At 37.6% G+C, this 20992-nt stretch overlaps 1 protein-coding gene across 1 annotated transcript in view; it reads right to left on the bottom strand.

The window, feature by feature from the left end:
* GRM5 (glutamate metabotropic receptor 5) overlaps positions 1-20992 on the bottom strand; it is a 549187-nt gene that overhangs the window by 221700 nt on the left and 306495 nt on the right.

A 20992-nucleotide genomic window follows, 5' to 3' on the forward strand; every position in this document is an offset into this window, starting at 1 on the left:
CATTTCAGAAATATAGAATATCATAAGAGATTACAATGAACACTTCTATGCCAATAAATTGAATAACATCAATAAAATGGAGAAATTCTTAGTAATCTACAACTCCTGGTTTAACTCCAAGTTATACCAGGAAGAAACAGAAAACATGAATAGGCAAATGAGAAGCACAAAAACTGAAACAGTGATCACAATTCTCCCAAAGAACAAAAGTCGAGACCCAGGTGGTTTCACTATTGAGTTCTCCCAAACCTTCAAAGATGAACTGATACTTTTCCTACTCAAACTTTTCCAAAAACTAGAGAATGATGAAAAGTTTCCAAGCATATTTATTGAGGTCAATATCCCTCTGATACTAAAACTTGACAAAGACATCACAAAAAGAGTTACAAACCAATTTTTTTTTCAATGAATATAAATGAAAACAGCCTTAAAATATCTTAGCAAACTGAATCCAAAAATTTATCTAAAGGAGACCAAAGTGAGATTTAATCCAGGTATGCAGGGGTATTTCCACATAGAGAACTCAACTGATGTAATTCATCATATCAACAAAAGGAAATATAAAAATCTTATGATTATATCAACAGAAACAGAGAAAATGTGGTAAATTCACATTCACTTAATGTAAAAACCCTCATAAAACTAAGGATAGATATTTCTCAAATTAATAATGGTTATATACTAGAAACTCACATCCAACATCATACTCAAAGGTGAAAAACTGCAAACTTTTCCTCTAAGATCTGGTATAAGACAAGGATGTTCACTTTCACCATTACTATTCAACATGGTATGTAAGACCCTGGCAACCAGGCAAGAGACAGATACGAAAGGAATCTAAAGTTGAGAAAGAAGAAGCAAGACATTCATTATTTGCAGGTAGCATAATGTGTAAGGAGAAACCCCAAAAGCTACACCGAAAAAAAACAATGAAATAATACATCAATTCAGTAAAGGGGCAGAGTACCAAATCAGTCTGCAGAAATAACTTGTGTTTCTATATGCAAACAGGTTTGAAGGGAAATTAATCTAGAAAACAACCCCATGCACAATTATAACAAAAATAAATGTCTATGAGAAAACACAGGAAGTAAAGAACCCATACAATGACAACCATAAGACATTCTGAAAAGAAATAGATGCAAGGAAATGGAAACACATTCCCTGTTCATGGATAGTAAGACTATTGCTTCAATGGCTATCCTCCCCACAGCAATAAACATATTTAATGAGATCCCTATCAGGGCTCCAATGGTATTCTTCAAGGAAATAGAACCAACAATGTTGAAATTAATCTGAGGCAACAAATGACCCTAAATATCCAAAGAGATCCTGAGCAGAAAAAGGAAGTGTCAGTAGCACACTCCCAGACTTCAAACCAGACAATAAAGCTATAGTAATGAAAATAGTATAGTACTGGAAAAAATAAACAAAAAAGACACACAGACCTACAGACTAGACTTGAGAGCCCAGAAATAACCCTGCACTAATATGAACCGTTAATCTATGCCAAAGGGACCAAGAATAAACTCTGATGAAACAAAGTCTTTTCAACAGTGAATGATTTTTGAATAAATGAAAAAAAAATGACCCCTATATACAACAGGAATAAGTACAGCATAGTGTTACTGATAGCTGTTACAAATACATAAAAACAAGAAATCCAAAATCTTTTCAAAATAAAATGTAAGCTCCGATAATGGCTCTGTTGAAAGAACTGGCATTTACTGATTTACTATGATGTAAAGATGTTATGTGCTGACCATGGTGCTAGGCTTCACCTATTACCTTTTATCATCTTTAAAATAACCTGTGAAAATAAATATACTTGCCTTATTTTTTAGATGCAGAAACTCAAAATCAAGGAATAAGGTCACAATGTAAGAAAAATCTGACACCAAAGTTCCTTTCTCTGTTATGCAAGACTGTTATTTAAAGAGTGGACTACTTTTTTAATATTAAATAAAATCTTTATACTAAAAATAACTCATCCACACCCAGCATCACCTAGCACAGGAATAGACCTCTTAATCGTACATCCCTTTTTGGTGATTTTTCTTTTTTTCTTTTATTTTTATATTCCCCGTACAATTGCAGCCCCCCCTATTTTGGCCCCAATTCCTCCTTTCCCCACCCCCTCATAGTGTGTCTCTGGTTTGTAGTAGCTAGATGATTTTGATTCTCTCTTTTTTATAGTTATTCATTTTCTTGGTCCCTTATTTAGATTTTCTAGATTCCTGCTATGAGTGAAACTATCTGGTATTTTTCTTTTTCTTTCTGACTTATTTTGCTGAGCATGATCCCTTCCGGCTCCATCCATGTTGCTGCAAATGGCATGAATTTTTCTTTTTTGATTGCTGAGTAATATTCCATTGTGTGTATATACCATGTCTTTTTTTTTTTTTTTTTTTATAGAGGCATGCTTTATTTATTTGTTTGCTGGTTTCTTTGTTTGTTTTGTTTATACATGCACTGGGTACAGTCAGAAGCGCGGGAGGGCGAGAGAATTCACCAGAGCCAGAGCGGGGAGCAGCAGGCAGAAGGACCGAAGTACACTGCTGAGGGGAGCAGCGGGTGGCAGGAGAGGTCTGCGCGCCATGTGGGACCCTCTTCCGGTGGCCGGGGAGCAGCCGGGGATCGAACCGGCGCCGCAGAGGCCGCGCGCAGCTTCGCAACCCAGCGCTCAACCGCTGCGCCACCGGGGAGGCCCTACCATGTCTTCTTGATCCAGTCATCTATTTTTGGACATTTGGGTTTGTTGGTGAGGATGTGGAGAGAAAGGAACTCTCCTGCACTGCTGGTGGGAGTGCAAACTGGTCCAACCAGTATGGAGAGCTGTCTGGAGATTCCTCAAATTACTAAAGATAGGGCATCTATATGATCCAGCAATTCCACTCCTAGGTATTTACCCAAAGGACACAGATACATTAATTCCAAAAGGCACCTGCACACCTATGTTTATAGCAGCACTATTTATAATAGCTAAGCTATGGAAACAACCCAAATGCCCAAAAATAAAGAGCAGACTATTTAGATTGTAGGCAAATACTTAGAGACAGATGTTGAATAGGTGGTTAAGTAAGGGCCAAAAGTAATTCTTTTCATGTAAAATCTTGTGGACTCAGATCACAAAGTCTAACTTTCTTCCCTTGATTGTCTGAATAGAAGTTACTCTGCCCTAGAGACTGTGAAAGGCCCTTCGTGGCTATAGTTTTTAGGACTAAGTGGCACCAGCAGATGTCTTAAATTAATATCTTTAACAAAGGATCCATTTGAAGCTGTAATTACTTCAGTGCATTTTCTCCCCCCACCTCCCAATATCCTTAACATGCTTATTTTGGTACAATTTTTGATGTTGCCAAATAGATTTCATAGGAATGGCCCCAAAACATTATTGGACAATACTGGATATAATGGAAGATGAAAATTTTTAGATTCTCAATATCAAGCAATACTTTGTTTTATTTATGTGTCATTTTTCTGGATTTTTATGCATTTTTTTTCTCAGTATATTGTAAGCTCTTTGAAGAAGGAATCAGATTCTGCTTAGGTAAGAAACGGCAACATCTAGAAAAGTATATAAAATATAGTAACTGTAAATACAATATGCCATTGAATAATTTAAAAACTCCCATCTGTTGGGCGGCAAGGAGACACTGTGAGTAAGATCTCCCATTAAAAAAAGTTAATAGGGAGGAAAAGTGGCATGTCCCAGTGTGAACTGGGACACGGAAGATAAACGGACGACTCCAGCAAACTACCCGAAGAAGAAAGTTGCCATAAAAGAGGACTAGAATGGAGGAAAGCACAGAACCCTGCTCCCCTCCCCCACCCACAAAGTCGGCACTCTCCGACCAACAGAGAGGAGGAAAAAAAACAAACTAAAACGACCAACAAGAACAAACTACTCAGCAAGCGGGACTGTGAGTGGAAAGGAACTATTGCAGCCACCACACCCTGTGAACGGGAGCTGTGGAGAACCCTGCAGGATTCGCCACGGCATTGAGCCAATGGCTCCGGGCGCCATTAGAGAAAAACAAAGACACCAGGAGACCTGCACACAGCCCGGGCTGCCGGTAAGCTTGCCTGGAAAAGCCACACACTTGGTGGGCTTGAAAAGCAAACGCGGGTCGGGATCGAGGCTGCCCAGGTCCCCGCGCCTGCGACCTAGGCTTGTGGGGAGATGCGCGGAGGCCCTCACTGAGGTGAAAGTCCCTCACTGAGTAAGCAGGAACCAGGCACCCAGGCACGGGAGCGGGGTGCAAAAGGCGCCATTCCCGCACCACTGAACTGGGCTACAGCCCACGTCCTGGACCTGAGGGCTTTGGAACTTAGACCCGGGACACGAAATTCAGGGCGTGGGTTCTCCATGATGGTGGGGCACAAGGCAGACACAGCACCCCAAAGCCGTTGAGGTTTACCCTACCATTCTCACTCTGTTCCCTGTCCCACGGGGGTGGGGGGTTGAAAAACAGCCCCCCAAGGACAATAGGAGAGATCTTTGGCACCACCTAGCGACCAGAAAAAAAGTCACTAACAACCCATAGTACAGGGAAATTTCTTAAGAAAAGACTTCTTGAAAAAGGCAGAAGGCTTCCGGAGGACCCAGTGGCCAGCTGGGAAGTTAGCCCACTCCAGGCCCCTTCCGACCAGCAGTCTGAGCCCACAGAGGGAGCGGGCACCCACGTCCGGGGCAGACCTGGCACGCAGAAGAGTGTGCCTGAGACCGGATGCACAGGGACTGCGTCCCGCTTCACCATTTTAGAACAGGGACATTTCTTCAGTAAAGACTGCCTAAAACCAGCAGAAAGCTCCCCCAGAAGCCAGAGATTGTTCCTGGAGGAGCCAGAGGGGAGCGGAGAAGTTTACCCAAGATGCCGGCCAGTCCCATCAACACGGTGTCCCAATGCATACGACAAATTAGAAAACAGACAGTAGGGCATAGAAGAACCACACGCAACCTAACAACTCCTCAGGAAAGAAGCACACCACAAAAAGAAAACCACCCTCCAGATTGCAACGACAGTAATTTGGAAGAACTTCTGAGCCTTCCAGAAAGAGAATTGAAAATTGCCATGATTAAAAAAGTGACAGAAGTCATAAAGGAAAACAATGATCAGAAAAAGGAAATTGAGTCCCTAAAGAGGGAAAACAATGGTCAGAAGAATGAAATTGAGTCCCTAAAGAGGGAAGTAAAAGAAATGCAAGAGATCAAAGAATTAATGGAGGAACTAAAGAACTCTGGGAAAAGCAAGAAAGCAGAATAGATGAAATGGAAGAACGAATAAGTACTCTTGAAGACACAGAAATAAAAAGAACCAAAACAGAAAAGGAAAGAGAAGTACGAAGGAAAAAGAACGAAGAAAGACTTCGGGAACTATCTGACTCCATCAGGAAAGGAAATATAAGAGTTATAGGAATTCCAGAAGGAGAGGAGAGAGATGTAGGAACAGAGAAAATATTCCAGGAGATAATTGAAGAGAACTTCCCAAACGCGAAGAAGGAGCTGAAAATTGATATACAAGAAGCAAGAAGAACACCAAACTTCCACGATGAAAGGAAAAACACAGCAAGACACATAATAGTAAAGCTCCCAAGAATCCAGGACAAGGAAAAAATAATGAAGATGACAAGAGGGAAGAAACAGATAACATTCAAAGGGAAACCAATCAGGCTGACATCAGACATCTCTGAAGAAACACTACGGGCAAGGAGAGAGTGGAGGGACATAGTTAACAGACTCCAAGAAAACAGATGCCAACCAAGAATACTCTATCCCGCAAAGCTCTCCTTCCTCTATGAAGGAAGAATAAGGACCTTCCCAGACAAAGAGAAACTCCGGAATTTCATTACGACTAAACTCCCACTCCAAAAAATACTACAAGGAATCCTAAAGCCAGAACCTCAGAGGGAAAAATAACAATGAAAGAAGACCAAAAAAAAAGTTATTAAAAGAATAAATAAATAAAATCAAAGGAAATACAAACACAATGGCAAATACAGATGCTAACATATCAATATTAACTCTAAATGTAAATGGACTAAACTCTTCAATAAAAAGACACAGAGTTGCAGCCTGGATTAAGAAACAAAACACAACCTTTTGCTGTCTCCAGGAAACACATTTAGCTACAAAAGATAAAAATAGGCTCAAGGTTAAAGGATGGAAAACAATCCCACAAGCGAATGGACCAAAAATGAAAGCAGGAACAGCTATACTTATATCAGATAAAACAGACTTCAAACTCAAAAAAATAAAAAGAGACCCCAATGGTCACTACATTATGATCAAGGGGACAATACTTCAAGAAGAAATAACACTCATTAACATATACTCACCAAATGAAGGAGCACCAAAATATATCAGACAACTGTTGTCCTCTCTGAAAACAGACATCAGAGAAAACACATACGTAGTGGGAGACTTCAACACACCACTATCAATAATGGATAGATCAACAAGACAAAAAATAAGTAAAGAAACGAAAGCTCTAAATAAGGACCTAGAGCATTTTGGCTTAACAGACATCTATAGAACACTAAACCCAAAAAAACCCAGAATACACATTTTTCTCAAGCGCACATGGATCATTCTCCAGGATTGATCACATACTGGGGCACAAGACAAACATCAACAGATACACCAAGATTGAAATCATACCAACCATCTTTTCTGACCATGAAGGCATCAAACTAGAAATAAACCATAAAAAGAAGGCAAGGAACTATCCTACCCCATGGAGATTAAAAACCACACTACTGGAAGACCACTGGACTAAAGAGGAGATCAAAGAAGAAATTAAAAAATTCTTTGAATTGAATGACAAGGAGGACACCAATATCTTAAATGTATGGGATACAGCAAAAGCAGTAATAAGAGGAAAATATATAGCAATAGAAGCTCACATCAAAAAACAAGAAAGAACTCAAAGAAACAGCCTAATCTTGAAGCTCAGAGATCTAGAAAAAGAACAACAAAAAAACCCCAAAACCAGTAGAAGAAAAGAAATAATAAAAACCAAAGCAGAAATAAATGAAATTGTAACTAAAAAAACAATCCAAAAGATCAATGAAACCAACAGCTGGTTCTTTGAAAAAATCAATAAAATAGACAAACCCCTAGCCAGGCTCACAAAGGAAAAAAGGGAGAAAGCACAAATAAACAGGATCATCAATGAAAGAGGAGAAATCACTACGGACACAGCAGAAATCAAAAGAATAATCAGTAACTACTATGAACAGTTATATGGAAACAAGTTCAACACTCTAGAGGAGATGAACAAATTCCTACATCTCTACAATCACCCAAAGCTAGATAAAGAAGAAATAGAACACCTAAACAGACCAATTACAAGCAGCGAAATTGAAATGGTAATCAAAAACCTTCCCAAAAACAAAAGCTCAGGACCTGATGGATTTACAAATGAATTCTACCAAACATTCAGAGACAAATTAGTGCCTATCCTTCACAAACTCTTCCAAAAAAATGAGAAGGCAGGGACAATACCAAACACGTTCTATGAAGCCAACATTACACTAATACCAAAACCGAATAAGGACAACACAAAAAAGGAAAACTACAGGCCAATCTCCCTAATGAAAACTGATGCAAAAATCCTCAATAAAATTTTAGCTATCAGAATCCAACAATGTATCCATAAGATAATTCACCACGACCAAGTAGAATTCATTCCAGGGACACAAGGATGGTTCAACATCCGAAAATCAATCAACGTTATCCAACACATCAACAAAAAGAAATATAAAAACCATATGATAATATCAATAGATGCTGAGAAAGCTTTCAACAAAGTGCAACACCCATTTATGATAAAAGCCCTTGAAATTCTTGGGATACAAGGAACATACCTCAACATCATAAAGGCCATCTATGACAAGCCAACAGCCAGTATCATCCTCAATGTTGAAAAGCTGAAAGCAATTCCATTAAGTTCTGGAACAAGACAAGGATGTCCACTCTCACCACTGTTTTTCAATATAATATTGGAAGTTCTAGCCAGAGCAATAAGACAAGAGAAAGACATACAAGGAATCCAAATAGGAAAAGAAGAAGTCAAACTATCACTATTTGCAGATGATATGATAATGTACATAGAGAACCCCAAAAACTCCACAGAAAAACTAATTCAACTCATCAATCAGTTAAGTGGCAGGATACAAAATCAACACGCAAAAGTCAGTAGCCTTCCTATACACAAACAATAAATCTGAAGAAGAAATCAAAAAATCATCCCTTTTATTATTGAAACAAAAAAAATCAAATATTTGGGAATAAATCTAACAAAAGAGGTAAATGACCTATACAAAGAAAACTATAAAACTCTGTTAAAAGAAATAGAAGAAGACACAAAGAAATGGAAAGACATCCCCTGCTCATGGATTGGAAGAATAAACATTATTAAAATGGCCATCCTACCAAAAGCAATATACAGATTCAATGCTATTCCAATCAAAATTTCAATGTCATTCTTCAAAGAAATAGAACAATTATTGATGAAATTCATATGGAATCACCAAAAACCATGAATAGCCAAAGCTCTACTGAACAAAAAAAGAAGGAAATGGAGGCTTCACACTCCCAGACTTCAAACTATACTACAAAGCCAGAATCATCAAAACTGCATGGTATTGGAACAAGAACAGACATACAGACCAATGGAATCGAATAGAAAATCCAGAAATAAACCCACAGATTTATGGTCCACTGATCTTTGACAAAGGAGCAAAGACTATGCATTGGAGCAAAGAAAGTTTGTTCAATAAATGGTGCTGGGAAAACTGGGTCGCTACATGCAAAAGAATGAAGCTTGACCACTACCTCACACCATACACAAAAATCAACTCAAAATGGATTAAAGAACTAGACATAAGACCTGAAACCATAAAATACATAGAAGGAAATATAGGCGAAACACTACGGGATTTGCACATCAAAGACATCTTTACAGACACATCACCCAAAGCAGTGATAGTGAAGGCAAAGATAAACAGCTGGGACTACATCAAATTAAAGAGCTTCTGCACAGCAAAAGAGACAATAACAAAAACAAAGAGAAACCCCACCAACTGGGAGAACATTTTTGCACCCAACACTAATGATAAAGGACTGAGCACAAAAATCTGCAAAGAGCTGATGAGACTCAGCAACAACAAGGAAAATAATCCCGTCAAAAAATGGGCAGAAGAGCTAAAAAGAAACTTCTCTGAAGAGGAAATGCAAATGGCCAACAGACATATGAAAAAAATGTTCAACATCACTTGTAATCAGGGAATGCAAATCAAATCTACCATGAGATACCATCTTACACCAGTGAGAATGGCACATATTAAAAAAACTAGCAACAACAAATGTTGGCGAGGTTGTGGAGAAAAAGGAACTCACTTGCACTGTTGGTGGGAGCGCAAACTGGTCCAACCACTATGGAGAGCTGTGTGGAGATTTCTGGACCTACTAAACATAGAGCTTCCATATGATCCAGCAATTCCACTCCTAGGTATTTACCCAAAGGACACAGAAACATCAATTCCAAAGAGCACCTGCACACCTATATTTATAGCAGCACTGTTTACAATAGCTAAGCTTTGGAAACAGCCCAAATGCCCAAAAATAGATGACTGGATCAAGAAGATGTGGTACATATATACCATGGAATATTACTCAGCATTCAAAAAAGATAAACACATGCAATTTGCAGCAACATGGATGGCACTGGAAGGGATCATGCCCAGTGAAATAAGCCAAAAAGAAAAAGAAAAATACTGGATGGTCTCACTCATAGCAGGAATCTAGAAATCTTAAATAAGGGACCAGGAAAATGAATAACTATAAGAAAGTGAAAATCAAAATCAACAAAAAACTATGAACCAGAGACACTTTTTGGGTGGTGGGGGGTGGAAGGGGAGGGATTGGGGTCAGAATGGGGGGGCTGCAATTGTATGGGGAATATAAAATAAAATTTATTATAAAAAAAATGAAGGCAATTGAACTTTAGGGAGGGGACTCACATAAAATCCCTTTCTTTTGCTGGAGAATAAGTAGAGTGAGGGTAGGGAAAATATTACCAATGGGGCAGAGAAAGGACACAAGACAAACATACCGAATCTTGGGAAGAGCTGACTCATAAATTATCCCATTCTCTAAGAATGTGAAAGGCTAACTTTTCTTTCTTCACTCTAAATGCCTCATAATGCTCACGTGTTTTGAAAAAAAATTGATTTCAAGCCCTGAGAATAAAAGGTGGATGAAAATACTAAAAAAAAAAAAAAAATCAACAAAAAACTATGAACCAGAGACACTTTTTGGGGGGTGGGGGCCGGGAGTGGATGGATTGGGGTCAGAATGGGGCAAAAAAAAAAAAAAAAAAAAAAATAATTAAATGTTTTGTTAAAAATAAATAAATAAAAAAATAAAATGAAAAAAAAAAAAAAAAAAAACTCCCAAACACATCTGTTTGTGAGGGTTCTGGAAAGCCTGATATAAATATATCTTTGGAATATAGATATAAACATAATATAATTGAACATAAATATAATTGAATATAAATGCATTCTCCTTGAAATGAGAAACGATTTGTCATATATATGATACATATATATATATGATACATAATACATATATATATATATGTTTCCATATATACAAATATTCACATACACACTCACATCCTTTTCCTTAGGTCATGCATTTTGAGGGTAAGAACTCAGATTTTCTTACTGTGAAGCATTTCTGCAATTTATGCATCTTAGGGGCTAAGCGTTGTCTCGAGAGCCCAGCAAATTTTTAGAGAAAATGAGAAATGCTGCCATTTATGCTATGATAGTTTTAGACACATTAACAAGTGAAAATTGAAAATCTGGAAATAGTAAAGTTTTTGTGGTTAGATATTAAGATTTCTGGGAGTTGACCCCACAGGACTGCAGGTGTTTTCTCTGTTTATCTATGTTACATAATAGCAGATAAACTTTTCAGGAACCTGAGTAGATTTTATTCTTGCACATGTTTATTGGTCTGGGATAGTTCAAGGAAATTTAGGAAAGGCAATCAGCTTCCATAAGAACATAATGTGGTAGTGAATACAAGTGGGGAAATGAGCACCTATTGCTAATCCTGCCCTTTAGTGATGAAAGTTTACACATTCAAACTCTATCTCCAACTGCCTACTAGCTTTACATTTCCAATGCAATGGGTGAGCAGTTTTTACCAGTTATGAAGACTGCTAGGAATGTACAAAATGATTTTAGGTACTAACTGATGAATATCTTTATTTCTATATTCATGCATATTAATGGTTAATTCATATTTATTGAATTACTTTGTCCTTCCACTTAGAGCACTAAATAAAATTTTATTCTAAACTAAACTTATTTCAGTTTAGAAATGATTTTATCTAGAGGCAACAAAGAAACTAATAGTACAGGTAGTACACAGTTAGAAAAACAATTCTGATATAAGAAATGATCTTGTCTAACAGTCAAGAACACTATGTCACAGCATAGATTACCCAAATCATCCTTAATTTCCAATTTCCTTTGAAATATAAAATACTCCAGAACTTCCTCAACATTCCTCTCACAGATGCTAGGGACTTAAATAAAAAATTTTGCGCATTATTTTTCTACAAAGCACAATACCTGGTATATCACATGCTAAATAAAGGCAGTCAACCATAAATTTGTTTTTATTTCAGAAATTCTTTTTTTTATTTTTATATTCCCCATACAATTGCAACCCTGATTTTGACTCCAGTCCTTCCTTCCCCCCCACAAAGAGTATCTCTGGTTCATAGTTTTTTGCTGATTTTGATTTTTTCTTTCTTATAGTTATTATTTGTCCTAGTCCATATTTAGGTTTTCTAGATTCCTGCTATGAGCGAGACCATCTGGTATTTTTCTTTTTCTTTCTGACTTATTTCACTGAGCATGATCTTTTCCAGCTCCATCCACGTTGCTGCAAATTGCATGTGTTTATCTTTTTTGAAAGCTGAGTAATATTCCATTGTGTCTATGTACCACATCTCCTTGATCCAGTCATCTATTTTGGGGCATTTGGGTTATTTCCAAAGCTTAGCTATTGTAAATTGTGCTGCTATAAACATAGGGGTGCAGGTGCTCTTTGAAATTAATGTTTCTGCATCCTTTCCAACCATAAATTTGTAAAAAGACTGTTACTATGTGTATAGGAAATTGGAAATGAATGACAGAGTGGGAATCAACAATTTGATGATGAGATGACTGAGTTGGGTGACCAGGGAGTTATGATATATGGATTCTGAGTCACTAAATTAATATCTAATTAGATAATAAAACATTTAAAGAAATAAATTCTATAATCTATTTATAAATGTTTCACGTTATTGAAATTATACATTTGATATGCACATTCAAAATCTATTTTAAGCTTTAATTATTTTTATGACACTTGAGATTCACTCTCAATGAAATCATCTAATTATATAACGCTTAGACATACATTTTTTTCTCTTAATGTTGATATTCACAACATTCTCACCCTTGTCTCCTGGGTTTTTCCTTTATTTTCCCAGAGATAACAGTTACTTTAACAGTGAAATGAAATAGCTCAGCTTCCCTGGCAATCTGTGATAAACAAAGTTAGTCTAAAAATGTAGTTTTGCTAGTGTTCCATTTTTCCTGAAAATTAAATATAATAAGTTCTCAGGATACACATTTTATGTGCCAATTACCTTGTTGTTTGATTTCATACTGGCAAAGCTTTTATTTTGTTTCATGTTACATCTTACATTTTTGATTCATCTGTTGGCTTTATCTGTAAAAGTTGTCTGCCCAGGTGATAAGCTTACCCCCAGACAATGAGCAAAGAAGAATCTGGATGTATGTTGGGGCCTTTTCTTTTTGCCAAGTTAATAGTGCCTGAAATGTGCCTGCTACCCTAATGACCCCCTGCTGCCACCGATATCCTGGATATATAGACAGTTTCTGGGTATCCATGTAAATATTGAATGACAGCTTCACTTTGCATGCACACAAGTCTATACTTGTTTCATTCTTTCTAATAGTTTATAATTGGAAAACAATCCCTCACCCTTTCATCCTGTCTTAAATCTGCAATCATTGGGATGGTTACCATTCTCCATGCCATACACAAATAAGCACAGGCTCTCCCCCAATGTCATGAGGGATATATATGCAAATTTTTTTGCTAACAAACAAAAGACACAATTATTAGTTACTTTCATGTCCAGAGTAATCACATGGTCCCATTCCATGCGGTATTTAACTTTATGCTTATATTTCCAGATCTTGGATGTCTCAAAGTTGTTGATTAAGATAATCATTTATGTCCTTAGAAACAAATTTTCACCTCTTAGCCTCAGTAAAGGTGCCGAACACAAAAAATTGAAAGGATTCTTCCAGTTTTAGTATTTTAAGAGACATAAGAATTACCCCAGTACACAAAGAAGTAGTGATTTAAAAAAAAAAGTCTTCAAATCTACCCATTCCAAGTAATAATATGAAATTTACTTTCCTTTTGACTAATAAGCTGACTTTTCTGTGTATGTGTGTTTTCAAGTACAAATTAATTTTATGCACACAACTGAAGGAAGATCACTTTTGATTGCCATGGAGGCTTCCTTTTTTATTTATCTCTTTCTCAGTATAGCTTCAAAAAGCTGAGGAGACAGGTGGGGATCAGTCAAAGGCAGAATAGGCTGATTACGGAGATCCCTTTCTAACAAGCTTATGTTCTCGGCAAAGAAACCTCTGCTATTAAGTAAGAGAGATAATGTCTTATTTTGTGTTTGAAATTTCTTACAAATTTGTGAGTATGAAGGGAACATTGTCCTATTTTGCCAGCATTTTCTATGGTGCCTTCAGTTGATTCACTTGGTCATATACTTTTTTAAAGATTTATTTTTGTTTGTGCATACAAGAACAGGGATGTAAACCATAGCACGGGACAGTGAGAGGAATCACCAGTGAGAGAGAGTGGGGAGCAGAACAGACTGACTGAAATATACTGCAGAGGGGAGCAGTGGGCGAGACAGGAGAGGTCTGCTGTGCCATATGGGTTGCTCCCTCGCTGGGGATTGAACTCAGGCCTCAGTGGCTGGCGATAGCTAGATAGCTCTGTGCCACTAGGAAGGCCCTAACTTTGTCATATTTTTTTGTAGGAACAGAAGATGAATGGGGAAACTATTAAATTGGCTGATATTGTCATTATATCCCTTTGCATGCAACAGTATTACATACAATGACTACATTATAGTTCTCCTTTCACATTATTGGTGATAATTTCACCAGGGATGCTGAATTATCATCAACATACTTGGAGTGAGGTAGTACAGCTATAGTCCTGGAAAATCTCAGACCCTGTTCTAATATTCCATGTTATAGCTGTGAGGCATGTCAGCCACCAACTCTGTCTTTACATTTAGAAAATAAATGCATTGGAAAGATCAAACCGAATTTTGGACTGTTAGTTACCTGAATGAAGTGGTTATGGAATCCAGAATATAAGGTAACGGTAGGACACTAGAGGAAGGATGAGAATTTGAACCCCAGGTATTCTACCAATAGATAAATCTCCAATAAATTCAAACAATGAAAGTATTTCTTGCCTGAAAAAAAGAATGATAAATTTTCTTAAACTGCTGCCTTTTATGTTCGGACACAATCTTATTATTGATGGCTCCCTCAGACAGTACAATGTCATTAGTTCTCATTAGGTCTCAACCTTTTTACAGGCTAGTTAAAAATTGAATAGACTCGTATGTTCAATCTCCAAATTAAGTTCAAGTCAGAAATGTTTTTTTTTTCTCTGGGAGCCCCAATGCTTCTCACCTGTTAGGTATTCAAGAAATACTTAGTTGCAGATGAAAATACGGAAATTAAAGTCACATATATTAAAAATATTATATGTCTTAAGTCCTGTCATATGTTTTATCACACACATACACATGCATACACAGAGACACAAATTCAGAGAGTTTTGGAAAAACTCCAAAGTTTTAGAAAATATAAGTGGATGATGTCTTTAAAATAATCATTTTTGTCCATGCTCCATGGTGACACATCTACCTCCTATATAACATAAGACTAGACAAAGAAACCACAGTTCCAAATTTAAAAAAAAAGATTCACAGAAAAAACAATATAATGGATTATTACTTTCCTGGAGAGATTTTAGGGCATTAGAAATCTATATTCCAAAGTTTATTGGAATAATTACAATAATCTTATCAATAATGCTGTGTTTTCAATAATAAAAAACAAATTTGGAGACATAAATTTAGGTTTGAATCATAATTACTGATGTAACCATTAGCGATTTACCTCTCTAGTGCTGGCATGCACAGGGCAGGCTCACTATCAATTCGGGCACACAAAGAATGTCCCAGAGTCCTCAGTGCAATTTTTCAGGCTTTCATGCTCTCTCAGGGAACCAAATACACAGGCACACAAGGAGGCTGGCATGCAAGGAGGCAGGAATGACCAGGCAGGGGGAGCCGGGGAGCCCTGATTGCCTGCCTGCTCCTCAGGCCCCCACAGATCTCTACAGAGAGGGAGAGGATCAAAATAGGGGAGGAAAGAGCACAGGGACTATAGTGATGGTGCCCGGGGGAACTTGGTGGTGGGAATTTTACGGGCACTGCACCTGAGAAGAGAAAGCATATATTGTACAAAAAGGAATAATGATGTAAAATATATATAAAATAAAAAATAAATAATAAAAAAATCTATTTTCAGTAGCTAAAACTTCCCAAATGTCTTCATCCATGTTTGTTCAATTATATATGCATGTTTCAAAAATATTATAATTTTATTTTCAATTTTTTAACTGACATTTTTAACATTTCTCTGTTTGTTACCTAATCTCCCTATATACTGATTTCAGCAATAGCAAAATATTACAACATATGCCTAAATATATTTACCTTAATCTTTCTATTACCAAATGGAGATTTCGATTGTATACTAATCATTATCAATCATACCCTTCTTCATGTAAATAGATTTTCCAATTTAAAAAAAATAAGCATTCAGAAACATTCATTTCTAGACTTATATTGTGTTTTATTTCTTTTTTTTTTATTTTGTGTAAAAGAAATGGGGTGTAGGCAGAGGTGCAGGAGGTGAGAAGATATACCAGAGAAAGACCTGGTAGCACCGATCTGTTGTCAGAGTCTAAGGGATTTTTTTTGTTGTTGTTCATTTGCTTTTGTCTTTCTTTATATTCTACAGATGAGTAAAATCACACAATATTTGTCTTTCTCCTTCTGATTTACTTCACTTAGCCAAATAGCCTAATCTCTTCAAGGTCCATCCCTGTTGTTACAAATGACAATATTTCATCTTTCGTTATGAACGAGTAGTATTCTATTGTGTATATTTACAGCATCTTCTTTATCCACTCAGCTGTCATGGGGTACTTGGGTTGTTTCCATATATCACTGGGTGAGTTGACAATTCTTAATTGGTCATATAAACATGTAAAACCATTTTGCACTAAGAAACTAATGCTCATGGGCCTCCCTGGTGGAACAGGGGTTAAAGACAGCTCTATCAAACTATCGCCAGTCCTGGCCAGCCAGGGAGCAACCCACATGGCATAGCAGACCTCTCCTGTCTCCCCCCTGCTCCCCTCAGCAGTGTATTTCAGTCAGTCTGCCTGCTCTGCTCTCCTCTTTGTCTCTGATGAATCCTCTCACAGCCCGCAACTCTGGTTTACATGCCAGTTCTTGCATGCATAAATAAATAAATCTTAAAAAAAAGAGATATAACAGAATAGTTTTGTCATGTCCCAAATAAGGTCTATCAGTAGTGTCTTCTTGTTGTACTGTCTTAACCATGCTAATTGTTATAGCTGATTAGGATTTTACACCATGTTGACATAGTAGAAGAAAAATTATACCTGTGGCAGTTAACTAGTGAAATCTAAAAGGCAGAACAAGAGATTAAAAACAGGCAGTGACCACTTTTTAAAAGGAATTCAGGGCCTCCCCAGTGGCGCAGCAGTTGAGCACTGGGCTGAGAAGTTGCCAGCAGCCTCTGCAGCACCGGTTCAATCCCTGGCCGCTGGCAAGGGTCCCTCATGGCAGGCAGACCTCTCCTGCCACCCGCTGCTCCCCTCAGCAGTGTATTTCGTCAGTCTGCCTGTTCTGCTCTCCACTCTGGCTCTGGTGAATTCTCTCACCCTCCCGCGCTTCTGACTGTACCCAGTGCTTGTATAAATAAATGAATTAATTAAAAAAAAGGAATTCAGTGGTAGGTAATTACATATTTGATGAAATGTGTCAATAGACCTATCTAGAAGTAAGAGTAGTCAGAATTAGGTGAATTATATTTGGGTAATTAAGCAGACTACAGAGTGCAGAATAAACAAATTTCTTTTCCACAACAGCACCAACACAGGAATCAAGAGAGGAACATTGCAACTCAGAAAAAGTACAACTTTCAAGTTTCCTCTTCTAGTAGGAACAGCAGAATGGCAAAATCACAACCAGGGTTAAGCCTAGAGTGAATAGCTATCACGCTAAACTTTTGGTGAAGCTGAGATTGCTGATGTTTTTATTGTCCCTGTCAGGATCTCTGAGTCTATATTTTCCCATCCAATCATTCATTTTTTATCAAGTACCTATACTAACTATACTAAATCATGCTATACATAGGGATGAACCTGATAAAGGCATGATCTATATACTCAAGAATTCGTATTCTAATGAGGTATTGCCCCCACAAGGAATACAGAGTGACTCAAACTTGTGGCGGTATGTCAGCTGGGAGAGTTAAGAGGTTTCACAGAAAAAAATAGATCCATCTATGAGGACAGTAGAAACAGAGAAACTGAGACAAGTGCTGAAATATGTACATACCTGTTATTAATAAATTACTTGTTAAAATATTATACAGTGTTTGGCTTTCTCTATCTGACTTATTTCACTTAGCATAATGCCATCAGTATCCATCTGCAAATGGCAGTATTTTCTCCCTTCTTATGCCTGCAAAATATTCATACATACATCATATCTTCTTTATCCAATCATCCATTGATGCACATTTAGGTTGTTTCCATATATTTAATACTGTGGATATTGCTACAAAAACATGAAATAGTTGATATCTCTTTTTTAATTTTTTTAGATTACAGTAACTTTATTTTTTTAAAGATTTATTTATGCATACAAGAAATGGGGTAGAGGCCAGAGGGGAGAGGATTCACCAGAGACAGAATGGGAAACAGAACAGGCAGATCAACTGAAATACACTGCTGAGGGGAGCATGGAGCTGGAAGGGATCATACTCAGAGAAAGGAAAAGAAAAATACTGGATTGTCTCACTTGTTGCAGGAATTTAGAATTCCCAAATAAGAGACCAGGAAAAAGACTAATTATAATGTAGATATCTATTTAATATACTATTTTTAAATCTTGAGAAGACAAAGTCAGTAGCTTAATATGAAAGGTTGTTTCAAGAAGTCTCCCCTGGTGGTGCAGGTGGTTGAGTGCCCTGCTGTGAAGCTGTCTGCAGCCTGTGCAGTGCTGGTTCCATCCCTGCTGTCCTCAGAGCAACCTACATGGCACAGCAGACCTCTCCTGTCTAGCCCACTACTCCCCTCAGCAGTGCATTTTGTCAGTCTGCCTGTTCTGTTCCCCACTCTGTCTCTGGTGAATCCTCTCACCCTCCTGCAGTGCATCTGGTGTGTACCCCAGTTCTTGTATAAATAAATAAATAAATCTTAAAAAAAGAAGTCTCCTTAGATATACTTCTAATGAGGTTTTCCTTCATTAAATACTTTCATTTTTTAAAATATTTATTTACTTTACACATAGAAGAACTGAGGTACAGGCCAGATGCGTGGGAGGGTGGGAGAATTCACCAGAGTCAGAGCGAGGAACAGAACAGGCAGACTGACGAAGTACACTGCTGAGGGGAGCAGCAGGTGAGACAGGAGAGGTCTGCTGCGCCATGTGGGTAGCTCCCTGTCTGGGGATGAAACTCTTGCTTCAGTGGCTGTAGATACCTTCATTGGTTGCATTTTAACCCCTTGCACCACCAGGGAGCCCCCCATAATTAAATCATTTTATATAAATGCCATATCTGCTTCTGCATTGGATGTGGCAATCCAAGATTTTCAAGGAAAAGTGTGAAGAATAATCTTACATCCCCAATCAGATTTCACTATGTGAGTATACAAAGCTTCGAGTAAATTCCAACAGAAAGTAATAACCAAAGTCATTACTATTTGACACAAAATCTGCATATCTATTAGGTTCTCACACTTATGCTTAATTTGTTAGTCACAGAGGATTCTTGGGAATGAGGGGATTGGTGGAGATATGACAACCTTAAAATGTTACCCCAATTTCCAAACTCCTGGGACATCCACACCCATGTCACACCTCTCATGCCATAGAGTTTGCCTCTCCACTCCCAGATACACTCATGATGATTAGACAAGACAGAGTCTGAGATATCCCCAAATCCTCAAGGTGACCTCTTTGAGGGCATGATATCTTTAATTTTATGGAGTCCTTCCTGCTGGGTGGGCTTACAGGACTCAGTGACAGAGAATGGTACATGTTTACAACACCTCAGGACAGGTCTTGGGTCATTTTGTCAGGATTCAAGTTATCATTGAAACAAACAGCCTGCCCTGAAGATATTTGAGTAAAAAAAAGATCACATTGCATCATATCAAAAACCTAATAACAATTTTGCACAATAATCCTAGCCAAAAATGGTAGATTGTAACCCCAGAAGCAGCAGATTCTTCTAATCAGTTCTGGAAGACTGACCACACATACTGATTTCGCTATATATGCCGGCAGAAATTACAGCTAATTGCCATTGGTAACGAAGGTTATATTGACTAATTAGGTAGATATCACAAACAAAATTCTAAACTGCTTCAAAAAAGATTGCAATGGTACTGAGGATTAGTGAATGAGGCAGCTGTTTGCAGTTCATTAAATGAATATTACCATAAGAATTATGCTAGTGAAATTTCTTCTATGTCATAATTCAAAAGGAGATTAAACATGCACCTCCTGTTTACTAAGGTCTGAATTTAAAAATCTAGATTTTTATCTATAATTAGACACATAAATTTATAGACAGTCAAATAGGAGCAATTTTATTTACATTAAATATCTATAAGTGAATAATATTAATGAAAAGTGGGGGGGGGCGGGCATGAAAAAAATGATACTGAGATTTAATAGCAACACATTATAAATGACAGGGAAACCTTAATAGACATTCTGTGCAGCGAGCCATTATTTAAGACAAGGTCACCTTTGCTGTAAGTAGATATTCTGCAACCACTGAGTTACAGGCTGGTGGGAAACTTAAAACTTACAAAACCCATTTCCTTTATTTTACAGCTTCTGTAACTGAAGCTCAGGAGCAGGGAAGGGAAGGGAAGGGACATAACTAACAAGTAGTATGCTCCTGTAGTAGAAAAGGATGAATTTCTATGCCTTTTATAGAATTCACTCATCCAATGCTTGCATGAACCTTAAAAGGCAGGTGTCTTTAATTTGATAAAGTAATATTGATGTGTTTTAGGAAAAGTCATTCTGCGTGTAAACATGTGGGTATTCTTTCTGCTTCCTGGATGTCATGTTCATACTTCCCCTTAGGTTTATGTAGTTCTCCAGCATAATTTCTTTGAACAGGATCTTTTTTCCCTTCTCTTTCTTCACCTTCTAAAATATCCATTACTTTTTTGTTTCCTCTTCTAATGGAATAACTTTTTTAAGATTTATTTTAGTTATGCATACATGCATTCAGGAACTGGGATGTAGGTCAGAGGGGCAGATGATGAGAGGATTCACCGGAGACAGAGTGGGGAGCAGAACAGGCGGATCCGCTGAAATACTGAGAGGAGCAGCGGGGAGACAGGAGAGGTCTGCTGCGTCATGTGGGTAGCTCCTTGGCTGGGGATCAAACTCACGCTGCAGTGGCTGCCAATAGCTTGCTAGCGCTGACT

Source organism: Talpa occidentalis, unplaced genomic scaffold (assembly GCF_014898055.3).
Source record: "Talpa occidentalis isolate TD23 unplaced genomic scaffold, MPIMG_talOcc4v2.1 talOcc4.3, whole genome shotgun sequence".
In the NCBI taxonomy this organism is placed as follows: Eukaryota; Metazoa; Chordata; class Mammalia; order Eulipotyphla; family Talpidae; genus Talpa; species Talpa occidentalis.